The sequence below is a fragment of the Lactuca saligna genome, chromosome 9 (assembly GCF_052625555.1).
Source record: "Lactuca saligna cultivar CGN05327 chromosome 9, ASM5262555v1, whole genome shotgun sequence".
Lineage (NCBI taxonomy): Eukaryota > Viridiplantae > Streptophyta > Magnoliopsida > Asterales > Asteraceae > Lactuca > Lactuca saligna.
This window is the reverse complement of record NC_136425.1, coordinates 96,737,209-96,760,564: the sequence shown is the minus strand read 5'-3', so window position 1 is coordinate 96,760,564 and position 23,356 is coordinate 96,737,209. Positions and strand designations below refer to the sequence as shown.

At 39.0% G+C, this 23,356-nt stretch overlaps 2 non-coding genes across 2 annotated transcripts; both read left to right on the top strand.

Annotated features, from left to right (window-relative positions):
* The first annotated feature begins 7,323 nt into the window (after positions 1 to 7,323).
* LOC145018857 (small nucleolar RNA R71) lies at positions 7,324 to 7,430 on the top strand. The gene has a single exon (XR_013667218.1). It is a non-coding gene; the product is annotated as a small nucleolar RNA R71 (small nucleolar RNA).
* A 7,588-nt stretch (positions 7,431 to 15,018) lies between these two features.
* On the top strand, positions 15,019 to 15,125 carry LOC145019140 (small nucleolar RNA R71). The gene has a single exon (XR_013667459.1). It is a non-coding gene; the product is annotated as a small nucleolar RNA R71 (small nucleolar RNA).
* The last annotated feature ends 8,231 nt before the right edge of the window (positions 15,126 to 23,356 follow it).

Below are 23,356 nucleotides of genomic sequence, written 5' to 3'. Positions count from 1 at the left end.
GAACTTCTCTAGCATCGCAAAACCTCTTACTACATTAACCCAGAAAGGCGTGGTCTTTGACTGGGAAGCAAAACAAGAGAAGGCGTTCCAAACTCTAAAACAACCCTTATGCACCGCCCAAATACTATCCCTCCCCGAAGGGATAGAAGATTTTGTAGTGAATTGCGACGCATTGAATCAAGGGCTTGGTTGTGTTCTTATGCAACGAGGGAAGGTTATTGCTTACGCCTCCTGTCAGCTTAAGACACACGAAGTAAACTATACAACACATCTTTCTGGTGGGTATCCTTAATTCTCTCATCTCTTGAACCTATTGTTCTAGATCCAAAACCGAAATGACCCCCTGAATTATTCTTGGTTGTGAGATGCATTCAATATAAGTCCCCAAAATCCAAATAAATATAAGAAAAAAAATGAAAAATTAGAAGGGGGTCAAACTTCTTGTTCTTGAATGAAAAAAAAGGAATATAAAATTCAAATTAATAAAAAATTTGGGCTCAATCTGAAGAGAGTCTCCGGCCCAGCACTGCACAAATATGCTCCAGACATATATGATGATGTCGAGTTAGGAGCAGTGGTATTTTCTTTAAAGATCTGGAGACACTACCTGTACGGAACGAAGAGTACTATTTACAGCGACCACAAGAGCCTTCAACACATTTTCGATCAGAAGGAGCTCAACATGCGACAACGACGATGGTCGAGTTACTCAATGATTACGAATGCGAGATTCTTTATCATCCTGGCAAGGCCAATGTAGTAGCTGATGCCCTCAGTTGAAAAGAATACATTGGTCGGAGAGTCAAATCTCTGCATATGACCATCCATTCCGACTTATCCACACAAATTAAAGAGGTTCAACTGGAAGCTGTACAACCTGAGCATGTGACAGGTGAATCCCTGAGAGGAATGGAAAAGAATCTAGAAATCAAGGGTGGTGGAGCCTATTATCTCATGGACCGTATCTGGACACCAAGACATGGTGGTTTCAGGGATGTGGTCATGACTGAAGCGTACAACACAAGGTATTCCGTTCACCCAGGTTCAGATAAAATGTATTTGGATCTTAAGAAACTGTACTGGTGGCCTAACATGAAAGCAGAGATTGCTACCTTTGTAAGTAAATGTCTTACTTGCGCTAAGGTTAAGGTCGAGTACCAGAAACCTTCAGGATTACCACAACAACCAGAGATACCGGAATGGAAATGGGAACGGATCACTATGGATTTCATAACCAAGTTGCCCAAGACAACGGGTGGACTTGATACCATATGGGTCATTATCGACAGATTGACCAAATCCGTGCATTTTCTACCAATCAAGGAGACTGACAAGATGGAAAGGCTTACAAGAACTTACATAAGGGAAATAGTACGATTGCATGGGGTTCTGATGTCCATTATCTCCGATAGAGATAGTAGATTTACATCAAGGTTTTGGCAGTCACTACAAAGTTCCCTAAGGACTAGATTAGACATGAGTACAGCCTACCATCCACAAACAGACGGGCAAAGTGAGAGAACGATACAAACATTGGAAGATATGCTGAGAGCCTATGTGATTGACTTTGGAAAGGCATGGGATATCCATTTACCTCTTGTCGAATTTTCATACAACAATAGTTATCATACGAGCATAAAGGTTGCTCCATTTGAAGCCCTCTATGGCCGCAAGTGCAGATCCCCTCTATGCTGGACCAAAGTTGGCGACACACAACTTGCTAAAGGACGAGATACTGAAAACACTCTCACCGGTCCGGAAATCATACGAGAAACGACATATAAGATCGTTCAGATTTGTGAACGGTTGAAAGCATCTAGAGACCGACAGAAAAGCTACGCTGACCAACGGAGAAAACCTTTGAGATTCCAAGTAGGAGACCGTGTTCTATTGAAAGTCTCGCCATGGAAAGGCTTAATACGCTTTGGAAAGCATGGAAAGCTAAATCCAAGGTACATAGGGCCTTTCGAGATTCTCGCCAGAATCGGCCCTGTAGCTTACAAACTTAATCTACCACGTGAACTTAGTAACATACACTGATATGTGCATATTTAGTGTGTATCAAGTATAGTTTTTTATTCATATATTAGCTAAATTATCGCATATTATGGACAAAAGGTACTTAAAAGTGTTAAATTATGTTTTTTAGTCCAAAGATGAAGCTCGGAAGCAAAAGGAAGCAGGAGAAGCGGTTAGGAGCTCAAGAATGGAATAAAGAAGAAAAACACTAAAAATGGCACCTACTCGGTGAGTCCAGTCGAAGAATCAGAAAGATAATGACTCGGGATTCCAGATAGTTATCGCAATACGGGGAATGTGAGAGGGACTCGACGAGTCACCACTTGACTCGACGAGTCGATTCGCTTATTTAAAGATAATTCCACAGATCGATTAGGGGAGTTCTGGGACGATTCAGAAGTGCTTTGCTACGATTGAGAAGCCAGAAAAACCCTAGAAGTCGACGAAGAAAGCTAGAATTCAATTTCGGGGAGTAATTAAGGCAAAATTTCATCATTCCACTTATTCTTTTGTTTTATCATTATGATTAATCAACTTGACTTTGTTTGTTTGCTGTTATTTACTTTAATTATGAACTAAAACCTTTAGACTTCTGTTTGGGGATACAAAGTTGACAATATGGTTTGATTGATTGGTAGGATTAATTCCAAGTTGGTGAATTTTTGTTATTTTAGCTTGCTAAAGAACCTTGTGTGTGAATAATAATTAATTTTCTGTTAATAGGAAGATAATTGATTAGCATGAACATCTATTGATTATTGACCTCATATGATATGTGACCACTATACTATATGTCAAGGATTAATGAATATGAAACTAGAATTAATAAGAAAATTGAGTAAATTTATGTGCAAGCTTGTAAGATGACCATCAAACAAGTGGTTAATTAAAAATAATAAAATAATTAGCTATTGCAAGTCTAACTTAACCCGAATAATTAAACTAGTGAATATAATTAAATTAGACAATTGGCCACTGTTTGAGTTAGTTTATTTGCTAAGGATTAGGGTAGTGAACATGAACTTAATCACTTGCATCGGTAACTAACGAAAGAATTAATCCATTGCACTATTACCTTGAAATCAACCATAGAGTTAACCAAGTTGAACTAAACAGAAGTTCCTTTCCAATTATTGAATCTAGTTAAGTTGTTATTTTCTAGTCTCAAATTAGTAATAGTTAGTAAGTTTCTAGTCTTGTAAAACTAGAGAAAAACCCCTACTTCTTAATTAATTTAGATAGAATTAGTTTTTAATTTAATTTGCCGTTCCCTGTGTTCGATACCCTGCTTATTTAGCTATACCACAATTGATAGGTTCACTGCCTTTTGTGAGTGTTATTTGATAATTAAAAGTAGGTTTAAAACTAAGTGAGTTTTACACACATCAAGTTTTTGGCGCCGTTGCCGGGGAATCAAATTAGTAATAGTTAAGTCGACGATTCAAGGAAAGTTGTGGCTTCCTTATTCCAATGAAATCATGGGACAAAAACACGACCTTGCTCAGCCAGAAGGATGCAATACGTTTAGCAGCCTAAACCTGAAATGTATCCAGGAAAATTTTTATCGTTAGCCAATAAAGGTTGAGATTGAGCGCCCCTGATTAAGCATATAGACTTTGTTACCAATAGTATTCCACCAGCCCGTACTCGTAACTCCTTCGGGAAACACCATATGGGTTTGTGCCAAAAAGGCCCTAAAGATGTGTGTTGAGACCAAGGGTTGATCATAAACCCCTAATCGACAGGCAAGATCCACCACAGAGCATTGATGAAACTCACCCCCAAGACAAAAACTAAAGTTGGCTGGGTGATAAACATCCACTCCCCCGGTGAAAGATACCATGGAAAAAAACTCCAAACAAAGCTCCAAATAAACCGGCTCTTGAATACGGAAGACCCGGCTCCACCCGTCACAAACCATTGTTTCGCCTTCATGGTGAAACTCCTTCAAGAGATAAGGAGCTAATTCCTCCTCATAGCGAACATTCTGCAGCCACTCCCAATCTATCCGGTTGGGCACATAGACCTCTTTCTTCTTGATATCAGCCAACTTCTTCTTCCATTTCTGCAATGTCGAAGCGGACTCGATTTGTGGGAAGTTTAGCCATGGAAAATCCCCTTGGTTGCCACTGGAACTTTATCCCCTTCTGAACATGATTTCTGCAAAACAAATACACAAAACCCAGAAATCACAGAATACAATTAAAATAGCTCCCATTTGTTTCTCGACTCGACTCGGCGAGTCGCGCAAACTGCACGAGTAAGTCGGCGGGATGATGAAAACTAGACCATGAAACCTGGAAATTTCGTCAAGGGTTTTGTCTAAGCACTTACAATTAAGATATTAAGGCCAGAATAAGCAGTCAAAACAACATAATTCATGAAAAATCAAAACCCTAGAAATTTAGTACTTTTCAAAAACGGGTTTTTCATGCAATTGTTACCATAGATGGCCTTATAATCACGTTCTTAACAGAAAACAAGAAGAAATTTGTTACCTTTTGAGATTGGACTTGAGAAATTTGAAGAAAACTTGAAGAACAAAGATGAATGCTTGAGAGAAAGTGTGGATGACGGCACCCGGTGAGTGTGTATGTGAAAACTAATTCTTAGGGTTAAAACCCTAGTTACCGGTTGTAAAAGTAATTTCGAATTTTTTTTTTCTGTAAATAATACTGACTCGTCGAGTCGTGGTCAGACTCGGCGAGTCTAGTCGCGAAGTCAAATTTCTTCTGAAATCCATATGGACTCGTCGAGTCGTTGTCAGACTCGGCGAGTCTCTTAAAAAAAATTCATAATTTTCAAAATTTTGCTATTTATTAGAAATCATTTCACCCCACACTTAACCTATGCACACTCTCAAGCAGACATGTCCAATGATTCAGAAGATTAAGATTCTAAAAACGATGGAAAAATAAAAAAAAAAGTAAAAAGTAAAAGAAAGCAAACTCTATGTAACGGGGTGCCTCCCGCCAAGCGCTTCTTTTTAAGGAGTCATTAGCTAGACTCCTTCCCTTCTACGTTTCGTCATCTCCGAGCATCGGGAAGGCACGCCTAACTTTTTGTGATTTGTACTTGGTCTTGTAAGCGTGAATCTTTTTCTTGTAAGCCCTTTTCAATGCATCTCTTTTCCTTTACACAGCCTCATCCTCAGCTGCTTGGGCTTCCCTTTTCCTCTTTTTCTTCTTTACCCCATTCTTTTTCACCTTCTCTTGAACCTCCTTCTCTTTAAATTTAAGTACTTCATATTTCATGATGGTCCGTGCTTTAGGTTTAGTAGTGAATGGGTGATCAGCTTCCTCCCTCCTTTCCTTTGTATCTTCGTCCTTTCCAGTGCTTAACCCATCTTCGAAATGAACCGTATCAAGACATGCTACATCGGCGTATTGAACTTTCCTTCCCTTTCCTCTTTCTGTTGTTTGTTCTTCTAAAGAATCATGTATATTATCGAAATCCAAGGTATGTGAAGAACTAGTAACAAACAGATCTACATCGGCCAAGTCTTTGCCCAAGTCGACTGGACTCGTCGAGTCCATTAAAGTGACTCGGCGAGTCTGAATGAATTCCATCAATTCTTGGGTGTTTTCTGAGTGGGCTCCTTCCAGTAGCTTTTCTAATTCCTCCAAGTCCTTGTTAACATCTCCATCTTCTTCAGAGTGTATCACAAACTTGCTTGAATCTTCTTTTAGCAAACGTGCAAGCTCTTTTTCTAATATCTCATCATCCAATTGGATCATTGAGACTTCTTCATTCTTTTCCTCTTCTTGCTTGATTTCTGGAATAGCTTTAAACGTCACAGCCTCATCACCCACCCTCAATGTCAATGTAGACTCACATATATCAATTAAAGCGCCCACGGTGTTCAAGAAGGATCTCCCAAAAATAATTGGAATTCCGGGGTCTTCTTCCATATCAACTACCACGAAGTCTACTGGGAAAATAAACTTGTCAATTTTTATAAGGAGATCTTCACAAATGCCTTGTGGATGAATTATTGTCTTGTCCGCCAAATGGATCTTCATATTCACCAGTTTTAGATCTCGTAAATTAAACTTCTTAAAGAATGAAAAAGGCATCATATTGATGCTTGCCCCCGAATTAGGTAATGCTTGGGTGAAGACTTCATTACCAAATTGGCATGGAATCACAATATTTCCTGGATCACCCTTCTTTTCAGGTGGCTCACTCATCAATACTTCTGCGACTTCATCCAAATCCTTTCTAGCAACAAAAAGGCCCTTAAGCAAGTTGAAGTATTTTGGTGTTTGGAGTATTGTTTCCACAAATGGCACATTAACTTGTAGAGCGTTAACATGATTCATGAAGGTTCTGTATGCTTCTACTTTTTCTGCAGGCATGGCTTTGATTGGGTATGGTAGCGGAGGATTATAAGGATTCAAAGAACTAACAGGTGTATCATTTTCGCACGGACTCGTCGAGTCCAATGGAGTGACTCGGCGAGTCGGGTCGGGTTTTGCTGGGTCCAATTCTTCTACCTTTTCTGCCTTCTTCTTGGAGATTCTCAGTGCTTCTGTAAATGTTCCTTCACTGCTGGAGGTTATTACACTTACATTCTCCATTCGTGGATTGGGTTCGGTGTTGCTCGGAAGTTGGCCCGGTCTTCTTTCATTCACTTGATGTGCAAGCTGTCCCAGCTGTTTCTCAATGTTGAGAATGGATGCTTGCTGATTCCTCAACATGTTTCTGGTTTCTTGCATTGCTACATCGTGATCATTGTGTCTTTTCTCGGACGCGGTTATGAATCTTGTGAGCATATCTTCTAAATTTGCCTTCTTTTCTATCACCGGCTCTTCCTTTTGATAGAATCCCCTCTCCTTCTGCTTGTATTTCTCCTCCTTACCCTTTTTATATTCTTCGTAAGGGAGCCATTCCTTCTTCGGTTTCCTCCAATCTTCGTCGTATCTATCGCCACTAGAATAAAATACTTGAGCCTTTTTATTTCCGTTTTCGTCTCGATCACAATCCTTGGTGAGGTGGGAGCCGCCACAATTTTCGAATCCTACCCTAATAGCATGGATTGTTTGATCCATTTTTGTCATTCTTCGGTTTTGGCTATCGAGCTTAGCTATTACTGCCGCCATGCTATCATTCACCGAGTTCACTGCTCCACGACTCACTTCATTCCTCGGATTGTGGTACTCTCTAGAATGCTTGGAGAATTCTTCAATTAATTCCTTTATTTCCGGAGGCGGCTTTCTGGTGAGCGGGTCTTGTGAATCAAGTAGTTGCCTTGTGGTGACATTAACTCCATCATAAAAGATGGAGACCTCTTGTTGGCTATTAAGGTCATGGTGTGGGCAATTTCTAAGTAGTCTCTTGTACCTTTCCCAAGCTTCATAAAGAGATTCTCCGGGTTGTTGCTCGAAGTTGGCAATTGCTTTCTTTAGCTTGGCTATCTTGGAAGGTGGGCAGAAATGGTCTATGAACTCTTCTTTCATCTTGGCTCATGTGGTGACCGATCCGGGAGGAAGTGACTTTAACAAATCTTTTGCAGCTCCTTTAAATGTGACAGGAAGCATGCGAAGAAGCTGGATCTCGCGAGGCACATTGGGTACATTGAAGTAATCAGCCACATCATTTACTTCATCCAAGTGCTTACAGGCGTCTTCGTGATCTCTCCCGTGAAAAGGAATCTCCTTGAGTTGAGCGAGAATATGGCCTTTTAGCTCAAAAGTAGCGGTTGCGGGAATTGCGGGTTGCACAAGTCCCGGGCTGGTGTCATCACGCATCCTCTTCTTCCATTCCCCTATGGGGATTTCGTCAATGTTACCCATAGCGGTGGCTAAATCGTCTTCAAATTCGGATGTGTGCTCGTATGTGGGTTTGTTTTCTTTCTCGGTCTCGTACTCGGTGTCTTTTTGAATCGGGTCTTCGATTGTCAACGAGACACTGGGTGCTCCTGATTTGCTGCTCCTTTTCTTGCTAAAAACGGATTTGAGGTTTTTGAGTGGTGAGTTCTTTGAAGAAGCGGATTCTCCAACGGTTTTGCCTTTGTTCCTTCTTAATGCGGTTTCCGGATCTTCAAGAGGGGGAACCAGAGGTGTATCAGATCCTCGGGTCATGAAACAACTGCAAACAAAATAGAAAACGCGTAAAAAGAATAAAAAAATTAAAGCTGATTTAGCGTCGTACTCGCCGAGTCTGGGCGAATGCACTCGGCGAGTCCAAGGTAAAATCAGGTTTTTTTTTTACTACCTAAAAACATAAACATAAATTAACTTTGTGTAAGAATTTAAAAGAGCTCCAATGTGGTATCATTAATTGTAATTGTCTAGATTATGTATGCTTGGGTTGCTCAACCAAAAATACCTTGACGTTAAGAGGTTTTCTGAGGATGGATTCGGAGGGATGCATAAAATGAGCATTGTTCGGAAAAAGTGGGCGAATTTTTATGAGGATTGTGAGTATTTGGAGTATGGGGGGTTATTAGGAAAATTTTTAGACACAAATGCATGCGTTGCGGTCTTAGCATAATGGCTGGGTTCGATTGGGATTGTTTTATATGATTCTAATGTGTTAAAATTCAGTTTTGCTTGGGGGCAAGCAAAAGTCAAGTGTGGGGTATTTTGATATGGGCATATTTAGTTATAAAATTCATGTATGATCTTAATAATTTATGTTGATTTTGTCTCATTTAATGAACAAAAGGTGCTTAATTAGATTAAATATTTCATTTTCAGCAACAAAGACATGCTCGAAAGGAAAATGAAGCGGAACTAGCTATTGGACGCTTGGATCTTGGATTTTGAAGAAAGAAGGATGTTGCTAGACATCTTGACCCCTCTTCAGTGTTTTGGGCATATCTCATGAACCGTAACTCCGGTTGACGAGATTCAAAATGTTCTGAAAAGTAGACACAATTTCGGATAACTTTCGTGTTTTGAGAAAATGCTGATTCGAAACGTACTCGGCGAGTAGGGTCGATTACTCGGTGAGTTGTATCGAACTTTCGTAATTCTGGACGTGCTGACTTGCCGTACACGGGTTTTAAGTGACGGACTCGCCGAGTAGGTCACCGGACTCGCTGAGTAGCCTCTGTTTTGTGAAGATATTTATAAAGGGACTTTTAGATCGATATCAGAGCATGGAGACAAACCCTAGGAGGCTGAGAAACGATTGGAAGTGCTGCTAGGTCGTGAGGAACTGAAGAATCAACCCTACATTCAATTGTGAAGAGAATCAAGACAATTTTGGTTTCTTCTTAGTAGCTTTTTGATTTGAATCATTTTCACATACTTTGATTTCATTTTTAAGTTTATGTTTACTGCAATCATGAGCTAAAAACTTATTCTTCTGTTAGGGTAGACAATTTTGTGAACATGGATTGATTATTTGAGTAGGATTAATTTTGATTGGTAATTATGTTTTGTTAAGCTTGTTAAAGAACCTTATGTGTTCAGAATAACTATTCTTCTATTAATAAATCAGTAATTAAGTTGTATGAACATCTCTTAGTTATTAATTTAGTATGATTTATTGTGGCCACATAGTTGTATGTCTAGGAATAACGAACGTGAAACTAGAATTAACTAGAAGATAGGTAAGTTAATGTGTAAGCTTGTTGGATGAACATCGACAAGAGGTTAATTGAAGGGCCAATTTAGTTAACCACTACAAGTCTTACTTAACCCGAATCAATAATCTAGGAAACCCGTTAATTTAGACAACTGGCCATTGCTTGAGTTAATTTGTTTTCTAAGAATTAGGAATAGCGAACATGAACCTAATTATCTTAATCGGTAGCCAATGAAGAATTAATCCGATACATTAAAATCATCCATGGGAACAAATGAGTTGTACCTAAACAACCATCCTCTTTACTATTGAATTTAGTTGGTAATTAATTGTGTTAGTTGCTAGTTAGTTAATTTGTGTGTTGGTTATTCTAATTAAGTTTCTAGTCTTGTAAAACTAGAGAAAACCCCCTTTTTGTTATTTGTTTTATTTAGATAATATTGGCATTTATTTTAATTGTTTACCGTTCCCTGTGTTCGATACCCTACTTGCTTGAACTATATTACTAATCGATAGGTACACTGCCTTTCGTGTGTTTATTTTGTGTCTAAGTTAGTAGGATTAAAACTAGTTGGTTTTACACACATCAAGTTTTTGGCGCCGTTGCCGGGGAGTAATTAAGGCACAATTTCATCATTCCACATATTCTTTTGTTTTATCATTATGATTAAGCAACTTGACTTTGTTTGTTTGTTGTTATTTACTTTAATTATGAACTAAAACCTTTAGACTTCTGTTTGGGGATACAAAGTTGACAATATGGTTTGATTGATTGGTAGGATTAATTCCAAGTTGGTGAATTTTTGTTATTTTAGCTTGCTAAAGAACCTTGTGTGTGAATAATAATTAATTTTCTGTTTATAGGAAGATAATTGATTAGCATGAACATCTATTGATTATTGACCTCATATGATATGTGACCACTATACTATATGTCAAGGATTAATGAACATGAAACTAGAATTAATAAGAAAATTGAGTAAATTTATGTGCAAGCTTGTAAGATGACCATCAAACAAGAGGTTAATTAAAAATAATAAATTAATTAGCTATTGCAAGTCTAACTTAACCCGAATAATTAAACTAGTGAATATAATTAAATTAGACAATTGGCCACCGTTTGAGTTAGTTTATTTGCTAAGGATTAGGGTAGTGAACATCAACTTAATCACTTGAATCGGTAACCAACGAAAGAATTAATCCATTGCACTATTACCTTGAAATCAACCATAGAGTTAACCAAGTTGAACAAAACAAAAGTTCCTTTCCAATTGTTGAATCTAGTTAAGTCGTTATTTTCTAGTCTCAAATTAGTAATAGTTAGTAAGTTTCTAGTCTTGTAAAACTAGAGAAAAACCCCTACTTCTTTATTAACTTAGACAGGATTAGTTTTTAATTTAATTTGCCGTTCCCTGTGTTCGATACCCTGCTTATTTAGCTATACCACAATTGATAGGTTCACTGCCTTTTGTGTGTGTTATTTGATAATTAAAAGTAGGTTTAAAACTAAGTGAGTTTTACACACATCAAGTTTTTGGCGTCGTTGCCGGGGAATCAAATTAGTAATAGTTAAGTCGACGATTCAAGGAAAGTTGTGGCTTCCTTATTCCAATGAAATCATGGGACAAAAACACGACCTTGCTCAGCCAGAAGGATGCAATATGTTTAGCAGCCTAAACCTGAAATGTATCCAGGAAAATTTTTATCGTTAGCCAATAAAGGTTGAGATTGAGCGCCCCTGCTTAAGCATATAGACTTTGTTACCAATAGTATTCCACTAGCCCGTACTCGTAACTCCTTCGGGAAACACCATATGGGTTTGTGCCAAAAAGGCCCAAAAGATGTGTGTTGAGACCAAGGGCTGATCATAAACCCCTAATCGACAGGCAAGATCCACCACAAAGCATTGATGAAACTCTCCCTCAAGACAAAAACTAAAGCTGACCGGGTTATAAACATCCACTTCCCCGGTGAAAGATACCGTGGAGAAAAATTCCAAACAAAGCTCCAAATAAACTGGCTCTTGAATACGGACGACCCGGCTCCACCCGTCACAAACCATTGTTTCGCCTTCATGGTGAAACTCCTTCAAGAGATAAGGAGCTAATTCCTCCTCATAGCGAACATTCTGCAGCCACTCCCAATCTATCCGGTAGGGCACATAGACCTCTTTCTTCTTGATATCAGCCAACTTCTTCTTCCATTTCCGCAATGTCGAAGCGGACTCGATTTGTGGCAAGTTTAGCCATGGAAAATCCCGTTGGTTGCCACTGGAACTTTGTCCCCTTCTAAACATGATTTCTGCAAAACAAATACACAAAACCCGAAAAACACAGAATACAATTAAAATAGCTCCCATTTGTTTCTCGACTAGACTCGTCGAGTCCAGGCTCGACTCGGCGAGTCGTGCAAACTGCACGAGTCAGTCGGCGGGTTGATGAAAACTAGACCATGAAACCTGGAAATTTCGTCAAGGGTTTTGTCTAAGCACTTACTATTAAGATATTAAGGCCAGAATAAGCAGTCAAAACAACATAATTCATGAAAAATCAAAACCCTAGAAATTTAGTACTTTTCAAAAACGGGTTTTTCATGCAATTGCTACCATAGATGGCCTTATAATCACGTTCTTAATAGAAAACAAGAAGAAATTTGTTACCTTTTGAGATTGGACTTGAGAAATTTGAAGAAAACTTGAAGAACAAAGATGAATGCTTGAGAGAAAGTGTAGATGACGGCACCCGGCGAGTGTGTATGTGAAAACTGATTCTTAGGGTTAAAACCCTAGTTACCGGTTGTAAATGTAATTTCGAATTTTTTTTTCCAGTAAATAATACTGACTCGTCGAGTCGTGGTCAGACTCGGCGAGTCTAGTCGCGAAGTCAAATTTCTTCTGAAATCCATGTGGACTCGTCGAGTTGTGGTCAGACTCGGCGAGTCTCTTAAACAAAATTCATAATTTTCAAAATTTTGCAATTTATTAGAAATCATTTCACCCCACACTTAACCTATGCACACTCTCAAGCAGACATGTCCGATGATTCAAATGATTAAGATTCTAAAAACGAAGGAAAAATAAAAAAAACTAAAAAGTAAAAGAAAGCAAACTCTATGTAACGGGTTGCCTCCCGCCAAGCGCTTCTTTTTAAGGAGTCATTAGCTGGACTCCTTCCCTTCTATGTTTCGTTATCTCCGAGCATCGGGAACGCACGCCTAACTTTTTGTGATTTGTACTTGGTCTTGTAAGCGTGATTCTTTTTCTTGTAAGCCCTTTTCAATGCATCTCTTTTCCTTTACACAACCTCATCCTCAGCTGCTTGGGCTTCCCTTTTCCTCTTTTTCTTCTTTACCCCATTCTTTTTCACCTTCTCTTGAACCTCCTTCTCTTTAAATTTAATTACTTCATATTTCATGCTGGTCCGTGCTTTAGGTTTAGTAGTGAATGGGTGATCAGCTTCCTCCCTCCTTTCCTTTGTATCTTCGTCCTTTCCAGTGCTTAACCCATCTTCGAAATGAACCATATCAAGACATGCTACATCGGCGTATTGAACTTTCCTTCCCTTTCCTCTTTCTACTGTTTGTTCTTCTAAAGAATCATGTATATTATCAAAATCCAAGGTATGTGAAGAACTAGTAACAAACAGATCTAAGTCGGCCAAGTCTTTGCCCAAGTTGACTGGACTCGTCGAGTCCATTAAAGTGACTCGGCGAGTCTGAATGAATTCCATCAATTCTTGGGTGTTTTCTGAGTGGGCTCCTTCCAGTAGCTTTTCTAATTCCTCCAAGTCCTTGTTAACATCTCCATCTTCTTCAGAGTGTATCACAAACTTGCTTGAATCTTCTTTTAGCAAACGTGCAAGCTCTTTTTCTAATATCTCATCATCCAATTGGATCATTGAGACTTCTTCATTCTTTTCCTCTTCTTGCTTGATTTCTAGAATAGCTTTAAACGTCACAGCCTCATCACCCACCCTCAATGTCAATGTAGACTCACATATATCAATTAAAGCACCTGCGGTGTTCAAGAAGGATCTCCCAAAAATAATTGGAATTTCGGGGTCTTCTTCCATATCAACTACCACGAAGTCTACTGGGAAAATAAACTTGTCAATTTTTATAAGGAGATCTTCACAAATGCCTTCTGGATGAATTATTGTCTTGTCCGCCAAATGGATCTTCATATTCACCGGTTTTGGATCTGGTAAATTCAACTTCTTAAAGAATGAAAAAGGCATCATATTGATGGTTGCCCCCGAATCAGCTAATGCTCGGGTGAAGACTTCATTACCAAATTGGCATGGAATCACAATATTTCCTGGATCACCCTTCTTTTCAGGTGGCACATTCATCAATACTTCTGCGACTTCAGCCAAATCCTTTCTAGCAACAAAAAGGCCCTTAAGCAAATTGAAGTATTTAGGTGTTTGGAGTATTGTTTCCACAAATGGCACATTAACTTGTAGAGCGTTAACATGATTCATGAAGGTTCTGTATGCTTCTACTTTTTCAGCAGACATGGCTTTGATTGGGTATGGCAACGGAGGATTATAAGGCTTCAAAGAACTGACAGGTGTATTATTTGCGCATGGACTCGTCGAGTCCAATGGAGTGACTCGGCGAGTCGGGTCGGGTTTTGCTGGGTCTGATTCTTCTACCTTTTCTGACTTCTTCTTGGAGATTCTCAGTGCTTCTGTAAATGTTCTTTCACTGCTAGAGGTTATTACACTTACATTCTCCATTCGTGGATTGGGTTCGGTGTTGCTCGGAAGTTGGCCCGGTCTTCTTTCATTCACTTGATGTGCAAGCTGTCCCAGCTGTTTCTCAATGTTGAGAATGGATGTTTGCTGATTCCTCAACATGTTTCTGGTTTCTTGCATTGCTACATCGTGATCATTGTGTCTTTTCTCGGATGCGGTTATGAATCTTGTGAGCATATCTTCTAAATTTGCCTTCTTTTCTATCACCGGCTCTTCCTTTTGATAGAATCCCCACTCCTTCTGCTTGTATTTCTCCTCCTTAGCCTTTTTATATTCTTCGTATGGGAGCCATTCCTTCTTCGGTTTCCTCCAATCTTCGTCGTATCTATCGCCACTAGAATAAAATACTTGAGCCTTTTTATTTCCGTTTTCGTCTCGATCACAATCCTTGGTGAGGTGGGAGCCGCCACAATTTTTGAATCCTACCCTACTAGCATGGATTGTTTGATCCATTTTTGTCATTCTTCGGTCTTGGCTATCGAGCTTAGCTATTACCGCCGCCATGCTATCATTCACCGAGTTCACTGCTCCACGACTCACTTCATTCCTCGGATTGTGGTACTCTCTAGAATGCTTGGAGAATTCTTCAAATAATTCCTTTATTTCCGGAGGCGGCTTTCTGGTGAGCGGGCCTTGTGAATCGAGTAGTTGCCTTGTGGTGACATTAACTCCATCATAAAAGATGGAGACCTCTTGTTGGCTATTAAGGTCATGGTGTGGGCAATTTCTAAGTAGTCTCTTGTACCTTTCCCAAGCTTCATAAATAGATTCTCCGGGTTGTTGCTCGAAGTTGGCAATTGCTTTCTTTAGCTTGGCTATCTTGGAAGGTGGGCAGAAATGGTCTATGAACTCTTCTTTCATCTTGGCCCATGTGGTGACCGATCCGGGAGGAAGTGACTTTAACCAATCTTTTACAGCTCCTTTAAATGTGACAGGAAGCATGCGAAGAAGCTGGATCTCGCGGGGCACATTGGGTACATTAAAGTAATCAGCCACATCATTTACTTCATCCAAGTGCTTATAGGCGTCTTCGTGATCTCTCCCGTGAAAAGGAATATCCTTGAGTTGAGTGAGAATATGGCCTTTTAGCTCAAAAGTAGCGGTTGCGGGAATTGCGGGTTGCACAAGTCCCGGGCCGGTGTCATCACGCATCCTCTTCTTCCATTACCCCATGGGGATTTCGTCAATATTAGCCATAGCGGTCGCTAAATCGTCTTCAAATTCGGATGTGTGCTCATATGTGGGTTCGTTTTCTTCCTCGGTCTCGTACTCGGTGTCTTTTTGAATCGGGTCTTCGATTGTCAACGAGACACTGGGTGCTCCTGATTTGCTGCTCCTTTTCTTGCTAAAAACAGATTTGAGGTTTTTGAGTGGTGAGTTCTTTGAAGAAGCGGATTCTCCAACGGTTTTGCCTTTGTTCCTTCTTAATGCGGTTTCCGTATCTTCAAGAGGGGGAACCAGAGGTGTATCATATCCTCGGGTCATGAAACAACTGCAAACAAAATAGAAAACGCATAAAAAGAACAAAAAAATTAAAGCTGATTTAGCGTCGTACTCGCCGAGTCTGGGTGAACGCACTCGGCGAGTCCAAGGTAAAATCAGGTTTTTTTTTTTTACTACCTAAAAACTTAAACATAAATTAACTTTGTGTAAGAATTCAAAAGAGCTCCAATGTGGTATCCTTAATTGTAATTGTCTAGATTATGTATGCTTGGGTTGCTCAACCAAATATACCTTGAGGTTAAGAGGTTTTCTGAGGATGGATTCGGAGGGATGCATAAAATGAGCATTGTTCGGAAAAAGTGGGCGAATGTTTATGAGGATTGTGAGTATTTGGAGTATGGGGGGTTATTAGTAAAATTTTTAGACACAAATGCATGCGTTGCGGTCTTGGCATAATGGCTGGGTTCGATTTGGATTGTTTTATATGATACTAATGTGTTAAAATTCAGTTTTGCTTGGGGGCAAGCAAAAGTCAAGTGTGGGGTATTTTGATATGGGCATATTTAGTTATAAAATTCATGTATGATCTTAATACTTTATGTTGATTTTATCTCATTTAATGAACAAAAGGTGCTTAATTAGATTAAATATTTCATTTTTAGCAACAAAGACATGCTCGAAAGGAAAATGAAGCGGAACTATCTATTGGACGCTTGGATCTTGGATTTTGAAGAAAGAAGGATGTTGCTGGACAGCTTGACCCCTCGTCAGTGTTTTGGACATATCTCATGAACCGTAACTCCGGTTGACGAGATTCAAAATGTTCTGAAAAGTAGACACAATTTCGGATGACTTTCGTGTTTTGAGAAAATTCTGATTCGAAACGTACTCAGCGAGTAGGGTCGATTACTCGGTGAGTTGTATCGAACTTTCGTAATTCTGGACGTGCTGACTTGCCGTACACGGGTTTTAAGTGACGGACTCGCCGAGTAGGTCACCGGACTCGCTGAGTAGCCTCTGTTTTGTGAAGATCTTTATAAAGGGACTTTTAGATCGATATCAGAGCATGGAGACAAACCCTAGGAGGCTGAGAAACGATTGGAAGTGCTGCTAGGTCGTGAGGAACTGAAGAATCAACCCTACATTCAATTGTGAAGAGAATCAAGACAATTTTCGTTTATTCTTGGAAACTTTTTGATTTGAATCATGTTTACATACTTTGCTTTCATTTTTGAGTTTATGTTTACTGCAATCATGAGCTAAAAACTTATTCTTCTGTTAGGGTAGACAATTTTGTGAACATGGATTGATTATTTGAGTATGATTAATTTTGATTGGTAATTATGTTTTGTTAAGCTTGTTAAAGAACCTTATGTGTTGACAATAACTATTCTTCTATTAATAAATCAGTAATTAAGTTGTATGAACATCTCTTAGTTATTAATTTCATATGATTTATTGTGACCACATAGTTGTATGTCTAGGAATAATGAACGTGAAACTAGAATTAACTAGAAGATAGGTAAGTTAATGTGTAAGCTTGTTGGATGAACATCGACAAGAGGTTAATTGAAGGGCCAATTTAGTTAACCACTACAAGTCTTACTTAACCCGAATCAATAATCTAGGAAACCCGTTAATTTAGACAACTGGCCATTGCTTGAGTTAATTTGTTTTCTAAGAATTAGGAATAGCGAACATGAACCTAGTTATCGTAATCGGTAGCCAATGAAGAATTAATTCGATATATTAAAATCATCCATGGGAACAAATGAGTTGTACCTAAACAACAGTCCTCTTTACTATTGAATTTAGTTGGTAATTAATTGTTTTAGTTGCTAGTTAGTTAATTTGTGTGTTGGTTATTCTAATTAAGTTTCTAGTCTTGTAAAACTAGAGAAAACCCCCTTTTTGTTATTTGTTTTATTTAGATAATATTAGCATTTATTTTAGTTGTTTACCGTTCCCTGTGTTCGATACCCTACTTGCTTGAACTATATTACTAATCGATAGGTACACTGCCTTTCGTGTGTTTATTTTGTGTCTAAGTTAGTAGGATTAAAACTAGTTGGTTTTACACACATCAAGTGTTTGGCGCCGTTGTCGGGGAGTAATTAAGGCAAAATTTCGTCATTCCACTTATTCTTTTGTTTTATCATTATGATTAAGCAACTTGACTTTGTTTGTTTGCTGTTATTTACTTTAATTATGAACTAAAACCTTTAGACTTCTGTTTGGGGATACAAAGTTGACAATATGGTTTGATTGATTGGTAGGATTAATTCCAAGTCGGTGAATTTTTGTTATTTTAGCTTGCTAAAGAACCTTGTGTGTGAATAATAATTAATTTTCTGTTTATAGGAAGATAATTGATTAGCATGAACATCTATTGATTATTGACCTCATATGATATGTGACCACTATACTATATGTCAAGGATTAATGAACATGAAACTAGAATTAATAAGAAAATTGAGTAAATTTATGTGCAAGCTTGTAAGATGACCATCAAACAAGAGGTTAATTAAAAATAATAAATTAATTAGCTATTTCAAGTCTAACTTAACCCGAATAATTAAACTAGTGAATATAATTAAATTAGACAATTGGCCACTGTTTGAGTTAGTTTATTTGCTAAGGATTAGGGTAGTGAACATGAACCTAGTCACTTGAATCGGTAACCAACGAAAGAATTAATCCATTGCACTATTACCTTGAAATCAACCATAGAGTTAACCAAGTTGAACTAAACAGAAGTTCCTTTCCAAATATTGAATCTAGTTAAGTCGTTATTTTCTAGTCTCAAATTAGTAATAGTCAGTAAGTTTCTAGTATTGTAAAACTAGAGAAAAACCCCTACTTCTTAATTAACTTAGATAGAATTAGTTTTTAATTTAATTTGTCGTTCCCTGTGTTCGATACCCTGCTTATTTAGCTATACCACAATTGATAGGTTCACTGCCTTTTGTGTGTGTTATTTGATAATTAAAAGTAGGTTTAAAACTAAGTGAGTTTTACACACATCAAATTATTCCCGAATTAATAGTGGAATGATGAAATTTTGCCTTAATTACTCCCCGGAATTGAATTCTAGCTTTATTCGTCGACTTCTAGGGTTTTTCTGGCTTCTCAATCATAGCAAAACACTTCTGAATCGTCCCAGAACTCCCCTAATCGATCTGTGGAATTATCTTTAAATTAGCGAATCGACTCGTCGAGTTAAGTGGTGACTCGTCGAGTCCCTCTCACATTCCCCGTAATGCGATAACTATATGGAATCTCGAGTCATTATCTTTCTGATTCTTTGACTGGACTCGCCGAGTAGTCTATCTGACTCGCCGAGTAGGTGCCATTTTTAGTGTTTTTCTTCTTTATTCCATTATCGAGCTCCTAACCGCTTCTCCTGCTTCCTTTTGCTTCCGAGCTTCATCTTTGGGCTGAAAAACATAATTTAACACTTTTAAGTACCTTTTGTCCATAATATACGATAATTTAGCTAATATATGAATAAAAAACTATACTTGATACAAACTAAATATGCACATATCAAAATATCCCACACTTGACTTTTGCTTGCCCCCAAGCAAAACTGAATTTTAAGACATTAGAATTATGTGTGACAACTCCAATCTAACCCAGCCATTATGCCAAGACCGCAACGCATGCATTTGTGTCTAAATTTTTTCCTAAAAACCCCATACTCCAAATACTCACAATCCTCATAAACATTTTCCCACTCACCCTGAACTATGCTCATTTTATGCAACCCTCTGAATCCATCCTCAGAAAACCTCTTTACCCTCAAGGTATTTTTAATTGAGCAACCCAAGCATACATATTCTAGAATTACAACTTTTCGATACCACTATGGAGCTCTTTTGGAATTCTTCACTTCCTTGAATATTTGTTCTTTGATCTCTTTGAATTCACCACCTTGTATTGATTGATTTTTGGTATCTTCAACTTTTTGGATTTCTTGGGAATTTTGATCTTTAGATCTTCACTTTATTTGCTCCAAAATTCTTACGACTTTTCTAGTAATTCTCTCTTTTTTTTACATGTATACCTCACTTTTTCACTCAAATCCCTACATGCTTAAGCAGGGGCGCTCAATCTCAACCTTTATTGGCTAACGATAAAAAATTTTCTGGATACATTTCAGGTTTAGGCTGCTAAACGTATTGCATCCTTCAGGCTGAGCAAGGTCGTGTATTTGTCCCATGATTTCACTGGAATAAGGAAGCCACAAATGCACTAGAACGTATATACGCTCAACTAAACATTTGGGTTTTCATGCAATCATCAAATACAATTCTAACATAGAATCCTAATTTTTTTTTTTACCAAAATTTTCTAAATAACTCCTAAGTAATACTTTTGGTATGCAATTTTTTTTTTAAAATTAACCTAAATTTAAATTAAGACTCTAATTTTTCTATTATGTAACCAACCCCCTACCCCACACATAATTTATGCAATGCCCCCATTGCATATTATGCATAATAAAAACATAAAAAGAAACTAAAGAGGGAATTGGAACAAACTCCCCTGGGATAGCAGTGGATAGGTTGATCACTTTCATTGAAGCTCCAACTTCAATTGACTTTAGACATGGTAACATCTCATTCATGCCTTGGGTGTCTCATCTCGTGTGGGCCGCTCCAAATACGCGGAAATTAGTGTAAGATCTTCAGGAATTGATATGGAAAAATAAGTGAGCAAGTGGTACACTTAGCAGCATCAAATCAGCAGTCCTTTGGTATAAAAATGATTGACTCGTCGAGTACCAACGCGGCCATCTTAGAATGTGTGGAAGTACAAGGCGAATCGTCGAGTCAGTTAAGTGCACCCGATGAGTAGGCCACTGAACAAAAAATATTGGCATTTTGCAACTGTGTCAGCCTCTAAGAACTCTTCTAACTCTTCCTCACGTTTAGACTCAATTGCTCATACCCCTAGGGATCGGACTCGACACTTTGACGTTAACGTTCGACTTCCTTGACTTGCTTTCACTCGTTATAACACCCGTTCGCTATGACTTTAAACTCTTCCTAAGCAAGCAATCCTAATCCAATCCTGAAAAATAACTAATGCACACAATCATTAAACAAAATAAAGTCTTGAACAAGTCATACACACCAAATAAAAAAAATAAAAAATAAAAATTGTTTGATTAAAACACAAATAAATCAATCTTCTTCCTCATCATCATCCGCGGCTGCTCCACTTCCTCCTGCACCACTTCTTCTCGCACTAATCACCTCATCCCATGACGGAATAAATGGATAATTGCCACCATCAATATGTGGGATGTTGAAGTGGTCAAAAAGTCAGATATGAGATTGGTTGCTAAAATTCAAACCCCGTGCCATTTGATCCTGTAGTCGCCTCATCTCCACATTGTACCAATCCATTGGTACATCTTCATTCTCAACCAGAATCACCGGTGGCTCGTTCTCCACATCCCACTCTCTTCTTGATCTAACCCTCCTTCCCGGTGCTTCGGGACCAACAACGGGTTCATCATTCGGGATGGCATAATGGCCACCTCCATAATCTTCAATAATCCTTGCTCTCCGGAAAAGAATTGGATTGAACGGAGGTGTAGGGATCAATGTCATGAAGTTCCATGCACCGCGGTTCAGCAACCCGAATGAGTTGGCCAACCGGGTGACAAACATCCCACCATTAATTCGGGAAGTTTTGCGATCCTTGACCGCACCCTCCGGGAGATATGAAGCTAGACACCAAGGAATGTTGCAAAACTCACTTAGTTTTAACCCTAAGAATCAGTACACCCGGCGTATGACTTGTTTTAACCCCAAGAATCAGTTTTCACATACACACTCGCCGGGTGCCATCATCTACACTTTCTCTCAAGCATTCATCTTTGTTCTTCAAGTTTTCTTCAAATTTCTCAAGTTCAATCTCAAAAGCTAACAAATTTCTTCTTGTTTTCTGTTATGAAAGTGATTATAAGGCCATCTATGGTAGCAATTGCATGAAAACCCCGTTTTTGAAAAGTACTAAATTTCTAGGGTTTTGATTTTTCATGAATTATGTTGTTTTGACTGCTTATTCTGGCCTTAATATCTTAATAGTAAGTGCTTAGACAAAACCCTTGACGAAATTTCCAGGTTTCATGGTCTAGTTTTCATCAACCCGCCAACTGACTCGTGCAGTTTGCGCGACTCACCGAGTCGAGCCTGGACTCAACGAGTCGAGTCGAGAAACAAATGGGAGCTATTTTAATTGTATTCTGTGTTTTCGGGGTTTTGTGTATTTGTTTTGCAGAAATCATGTTCAGAAGGGGACAAAGTTCCAGTGGCAACCAAGGGGATTTTCCATGGCTAAACTTCCCACAAATCGAGTCCGCTTCGACATTGCGGAAATGGAAGAAGAAGCTGGCTCATATCAAGAAGAAAGAGGTCTATGTGCCCAACCGGATAGATTAGGAGTGGCTGCAAAATGTTCACTATGAGGAGGAATTAGCTCCTTATCTCTTGAAGGAGTTTCACCATGAAGGCGAAACAATGGTTTGTGACGGGTGGAGCCGGGTCTTCCGTATTCAAGAGCTGGTTTATTTGGAGCTTTGTTTGGAGTTTTTCTCCACGGTATCTTTCACCGGGGGAGTGGATGTTTATCACCTGGCTAGCTTTAGTTTTTGTCTTGGGGGAGAGTTTCATCAATGCTCTGTGGTGGATCTTGCCTGTCGATTAGGGGTTTATGATCAGCCCTTGGTCTCAACACACATCTTTCGGGCCTTTTTGGCACAAACCCATATGGTGTTTCCCGAAGGAGTTACGAGTACGGGCTGGTGGAATACTGTTGGTAACAAAGTCTATATTCCAAAGTCGGCACAGGAAGGGAGCATTCGATCCCCAACACACCGCCTCATACACCGCTTCATTTCATCTACCATCAATCAAAGAAAGGATGATGACAAGGTTTCCAACCTCAACGTCTTCTATTTATGGAGCATCATTACACCCGACGTCTTTTGCAACATTTCTTGGTGTCTAGCTTCATATCTCTCGGAGGGTGCGGTCAAGGATCGCAAAACTTCCCGAATTAATGGTGGGATGTTTGTCACCCGGTTGGCCAACTCATTCGGGTTGATGAACTGCGGTGCATGGAACTTCATGACATTGATCCCTACACCTCCATTCAATCCAATTCTTTTCCGGAGAGCAAGGATTATTGAAGATTATGGAGGTGGCCATTATGCCATCCCGAATGATGACCCCGTTGTTGGTCCCGAAGCACCGGGAAGGAGGGTTAGATCAAGAAGAGAGCGGGATGTGGAGGACGAGCCGCCGGTGATTCCGGTTGAGAATGAAGATGTACCAATGGATTGGTACAATGTGGAGATGAGGCGACTACAAGATCAAATGGAACGGGGTTTGAATTTTAGCAACCAATCTCATATCCGACTTTTTAACCACTTCAACATCCCACATATTGATGGTGGCAATTATCCCTTTATTCTGTCATGGGATGAGGTGATTGGTGCGAGAAGTGGTGCAGGAGGAAGTGGAGCAGCCGCGGATGATGATGAGGAAGAAGATTGATTTATTTGTGTTTTAATCAAACAATTTTTA